A 6000-nucleotide genomic window follows, 5' to 3' on the forward strand; every position below is an offset into this window, starting at 1 on the left:
ATGTACTGTGTGGCCTAATTACCCTTCATCCTCTGACACCATTACTACCTAATCTATCTTTAACAATTGCAATGTCTGATACAAACTTAAAAATGCAAATGATCCAAAGCCTTGAAAAACTATTATGAATCAGTTCAACGTTTCCAACTGACTGTAATCTTTTGGAATACCTATAATGTTGTACCTGTCACTCTGATAATCTCTGGAATAATTTTTGTTTCCAAGAAGGAAAATTCTATGATTATAAGAAATGAAGGGTAAAAAAAAAGTTATTAATGCTATTCAGATTGGCCAAGCTCAGTGGTTGGAGGACATAGCAGGTCTGGTACAGGCATTGCTCTGTATCAAGTGTCCACTTGGTGACTCACCTTGCAGTGGGACGTTCTGAATTCTCCGCTGTAATGCATCATTGAAAGGACTACAGAGCTGGTCCTTAGGTAATTCAGTGGCTTATTGTAAAACAAAACATTGGTTTTATTACCACCTTTGGAAGAAAATTTGCCTATAGATTGCCAAAAATTAGCAGTTAATTTCTTATGTAATAACTTGAGAAATTGTAATTCATTATCAATGAACAGATGAAAACAGCAGGCCCAGAAATCTTTGTAGATGGAAGACTACAGGCTGAACAGGTTTTGTACATCATGAAGAACTGGGCTTCTTTCTGCATCTCCTCACTCCTCGTTCCTTCAATCTCCGTCCACAATCAGACCACCTCCTCAGTATGTAAACAGTTTTAGAGGACGAGAAAAGGTCTTTTGGAAAAAACAAAATTAGGCCTCTACACTAAATCTTCAGGTTAGCTTTTAAGTGACTGACAAAATGTCATTTTTTAACGAGGTAATCATTCTTTTCAGCATCCCACTGCGAGGTGAGTGGCTGAGTAGGATTGTCATTTGAGCATACTCACATGCCTGTCCCCTGTGTAGCAAGGATACAGCGGACCCTCTGAGACTTCTCTTCCCTCTTGGATAAAGTGAGCAAATGCTAAAGGATGTTAAGTATGTTTTGGAATACATTTTTACCTCCTTGGAAGATCCTCTGAGACCAATCCTTACTGGCAGTTTAGAGGTTTAAAATAGGTCATACCAGGCATAGGCCTTGAGAAATTCTGAATGTGGCAATTCACTGGAAAAGGCATTTGTCAGCCTCTATCAAAAAAATTGCAGGTGAAGAATCAATGGATTTGCATTATTGAGGGGAAAGGGCCGGTACCACAATATGATTCCTAATGGCATTTAGTTCACATGTGAGATATTTCTGGCTTTGACTTGAGAGTGAAGGATTCATTAAAGGGACCAAAATTTTTATGGCGTAAATTTCTTTTAGGTTATTTTAATTTTCTCTTATACCATTTTTAATTTGTAATTTAAAAATGAAAGGTAATCAAACCCAAGATAAATGAAAATTTGTCACACTGATAATTTTAACTTCTAAAGGCAGAGACTGGATGGAAATCCAACTGAAATGCAGGCTGAGTTACTCTTTCCAGTTCCCAAGCAGCTGCAATTGTTTGCTTTATTCTAGATAAGTACACTGAAGTGAATTTCATCCTAGTTCAGTTTGACACTAGGAAATATAACATCACTCCCTCCTAATGTATATTCCACTTGGATTTTTCACATTAAATAATCTGGGCCAAAGGTACTGATATTCTCCTTAACTGTTCTCAAATTTCATGCCAGAGTAGTGCAGTTGGATCACGTCTCTCTGACACAAAAACAGATACTCGGTGATAAGCATCCAATCAGAATGTTCAGATATTCTGGACAGAACTTGGGCTCCTAGCCTAACCATGATGGCAGGGTTTGGCAAACTAAGGCTTGGCTTCCTGATTTTGCAAAGTTTAAACACAGCATGCCCTTCATTTACGTGCCTTTGTGATCCAATGATCCTCAAATCCTCTCCCTAGAGGAAGGATCAGTAAGCTTTTCTTAAAGATGGTAAGAGAGAGCAAAGACTGTCTAGACAGGGTACTCAACAAAACAGATGTGGGTGAGTTTTAATCTCTTCCATAAACAAGGTTTTCAAGTCTCCCTGTCCCAAAGCCCAACATTCCACAATAGATTTATTCTAAGAACAGGATGAAGTTCTTTCAGGAATAAAAATCACGTTTGCTGGTTCTGGAAGAGAGGTTGCCAGCTAAAGAAGGCTTCTCCCAGCTGCACACTCAGGGCAAGCATGGATGTTGATGTTTATAATAAAGTGTTTGTAAAGGAGGCTGGGTAGGCATACGAGTTTGTGTTCAGAATGAGAATTATGAACGTAAGACACTCAGTTTTCCTGAATTTTTCTTCTGTAAAGCATTCGAAATCATACATATATCTATTCTCTGCATCACAATCTACGCTTTCTATGCCTGGTCCCATAACTGCTTTTTAAAAAAAGTAAATATACATTAATGAATTAAAAGTGTGAAATCAGCAGCGATCCTCTATTTGCGATCAAGATTCCTCATTCTGCACATGGGTTTTTAGAGCCTGTGTGCTATACATCTGAGCTAGAGACAGAAATGTGTGCCTATGGGGCCCTTCCCTGCATACTGCAAAGGCTGATTTCAGAGTCATAGCAAGCCACCCCTGCTCCCCATCCTCTCTCTCCATGAGGTGCAAGATGCATCTGATTTCTTTTAAATGACCAATATACCATTCAATGGCACAGAATGAGTAAGGTCCAGTGTGAGTGTGGGGGTGCATCACTGAACCAGTCAGACCAGTACCCCACCTTCATGGTGCTCACATTTTAATAAATGGAGAGTGCAAAGTAATTTCCATTCTCAAGATAGGAAAGTGCCTGAAATAAGAGACATTTGAGGGAATACTACTCAGCCATAAGAAAAGAAGACATATTGCTCTCTCTATATATAAAAGCCTAATATGCAAAGTGTCCCCTTGGGAGTTTGACCAACAGGGAGTTTGATCGATCACTATGATGTTAGCTGACCACCAGGGGGTGGCGCAGAATGAAGGGAGGCCCCAGCCGGCAGCCAGAAGCCACTAGGGACCCTACCTGTGCATGAATTTCATGCACTGGGCCTCTAGTTTGAAATAACATGGGTGAATCTTGATGATATCATGCTAAGAGAAATAAGCCAGAAGGAAAAAGTCAAGAACCATATGACTTCACTCAAATGTGGGATATAAAACTGAGAGCAACAAATGAACAAACAAAACAAACAAAACTCAAAGACATAGACAGCAGTATGGTGGTTACCAAAGGGAAAGTGGGGAATGAGGTGGTAATAAAAGGTTAAGGGTGGCTTGCCCAGCTGGCATAGCTCAGTGGTTGAGCATCAACATATGAACCAGGAGGTCACAGTTCGATTCCTGGTCAGGCACATGCCTGGGTTGTGGGCTCAATCCTCAGTGTGGGGTGTGCAGAAAGCAGCCAATCAATGATTCTCTCTCATCATTGATGTTTCTCTCTCCTTCTCCCTTCCTCTCTGAAATCAATAAAGACATATTTTTTAAAAATGCAGTGGCTTTACACGGCAGTCACTTACTCTTGCTTATACATCTGCTGGAGGCCAGCTGACCTAGGCTAAGCATGGACCAGACCTGCTTCCTGTGTCTATCCTCCTCCTCCTTGGGCAGCAACATTTTCTTCTCAAGACAATGGCAGAAGCACAAGAAGGCAACTGAAAATGCAAATGCCCCTTAAAGACTAAACTGGAACAGGTACCTTGTCACGCCGCCCACTTTCCATTGGCCACGGTAAGGCCCATGTTCAAACCCAACATCCATGCTTCTAGCAGGAAGAATTGCCAAGTCACGTGGCAAAGGGTGCAGCTACAAGGCTACAAAAATGGAGCCCATAAGTCAACGTACCAAAACATCTAATAAGATTGTACTTCCATCTCACCTCATCAGTTCTGTGTGGTTTCCCCCTAAGTATACTGTTAGCACTCTAAAAACATCTGTATTTCCTTCTTTGCCTGACTGAGCTGCATTCTTCTGGTGACAAACAAGCATATCTAATGACTTTTCCTCCTCAGATCCTGGCTTTCTCCAACAGAAACGTTAGGACTGTAGCTGTGTAGCCCTTTCCTTTGGCTATCCCATCCCACATCCCCATTCCCTAAATAAATTCAAGTTTTCTTGAATCACCATCTGAGATGGCTACTTAGCCTACCTGAGCACACCATGCTAACCTACCATGTTCACCTTTCAAGAAAGATGTCTGGGACTTGGGGTCACGCCAGCCTCTTAAATTTACCACTTGGGTGAATATAAAGGCCTGAGAACCTCAAGGAGTCCTCATGTGCCCACCCCAAATGAAAGAAAAGCCTTGAATTTTCTTGAGGAAAAGTCCCCTGTTTACATATTTTTAATATGTTGCTGTGTCATTTTAAAGATGATGGTTTTGTTGAGTGTTTGACATATTTTTCCAGCGGCAAAATATATATTTCATTCCCTGTTCTCAAAGAGACTTCATATGGTCGGGGCCCTGTTTTCTTAACCACAGATAGGTGCACAGCTGATAAGGAGAGAGACAGCGGGAAGGACTACTTAAAACTGGAAATTGCTGCATCTGACATATTGCCTATTATTGAGTATTTGTATTCTTCATAATTCTCCTCACGGGGCATCACATTTTTACTAAACCCAAGGACCTCTGACTGTCTTCCATAGGGAAAACTCTGTAGAGTCTTAGACAAGGATTTTATATGCAAAATGAGTTGTGAACTCATCATGCTGGTGTTTATCCCCCTAGGTCTGAATCAGTCCCTTCAGATTGGCACTAAATCTTCCTACCAGCCTATGGCAGTCTGCGTGATAATATTTTTCCTTATGAGGTTCCACTTCCACAAACATTGTATCACCTCTAAAGGAAACTTATGTGCCTCTTCCACAGGACTTGGGGCCAGAAACATCCAATGAAAAGATGTAAAAGGTTCTCAGCAATAAGCAGAGGTCAATGTCACTGTTTCTGGGTATCTAGAGCACAATCCAATCTTAAAAAATAGCGTAAAACTCACTGTGCACCATGGCCAGTGAGGCTCAGTTGGTTGGAGTGATGTCCCATGCACTGAAAGGTTGTGGGTTCATTTCCTGGTCAGGGCACATACCTGGGTGGTGGGTTCAATCCCTGGATGGGGCGCATAGGAGAGGCAGCCAAGTGATGTTTCTTTCTCACATTCTCTCTCTCTCTCTCTCTCTCTCTCTCTCTCTCTCTCTCTCCCTCTCCTCTCTAGAATTAATGAACATATCCCCCAGTGAGGAATAAACAAAGAAAGGAAAAGAAAACCTCACTGTGTGTTAGGCCCTATGCTAAGTGCTCTGCATACACCACCTTAGTGAGTCCTCACAACAGCCCCGTAAGGTAGGTGCCATTGCCTTCCAGGGAACCAATGAGAACCTTCACCTGCCAAGGCCCTGAACATATATTGGCAGAAGCTGGATTTGGACTCAGATGCATCTGGCCTCTGTTTATTTTAACTTTAAAAAGGCTCCTTTACCGTCCTCTTGAGGACAAGGAGGAGTTATAAATGAACTCCCAACCTCAGGCACATTACTGAAGTCTGCAGCTGCTACATATTGTATTGACTCAACAAGAGGAAATTCCTTAAGAATTGCCTTTGAATTCTGCAAGTCCATCAAAGCAAATCCTGAATTATTTCCTCACACTTCCATATTTCTGCACAAGGGTGGTTCCAAGAGCCCCCTATTTCCTAAGCATAAATATTGAACCCAGGAACCAGATGCCTTCTCCCTGGGCATCTCCAGATTGTCCTAATTTTTCTCCCCAAGATAGACAATTCACATAATCACTCTTCTTCTACACGTTTTATTCACTGGCTGCCTTTTTAGTAATGACATTTTCTTGCTTAAAAAGATGACTTGCATGCCAATATTCACAGCAGCATTCTTCATAATAGCAAAAACAAACAAAACATGGGAGCAACCCAAATGTCCATCAACGACAAAGGGACAAATAAAATGTGGTCTACCGATATGATGGAACATGACTCAGCAGTAAAGAGGAATAAGATATTGGTTA

Source organism: Myotis yumanensis, unplaced genomic scaffold (assembly GCF_028538775.1).
Source record: "Myotis yumanensis isolate MYYU_CA2020_CCGP unplaced genomic scaffold, mMyoYum1.0.hap1 SCAF_2, whole genome shotgun sequence".
In the NCBI taxonomy this organism is placed as follows: Eukaryota; Metazoa; Chordata; class Mammalia; order Chiroptera; family Vespertilionidae; genus Myotis; species Myotis yumanensis.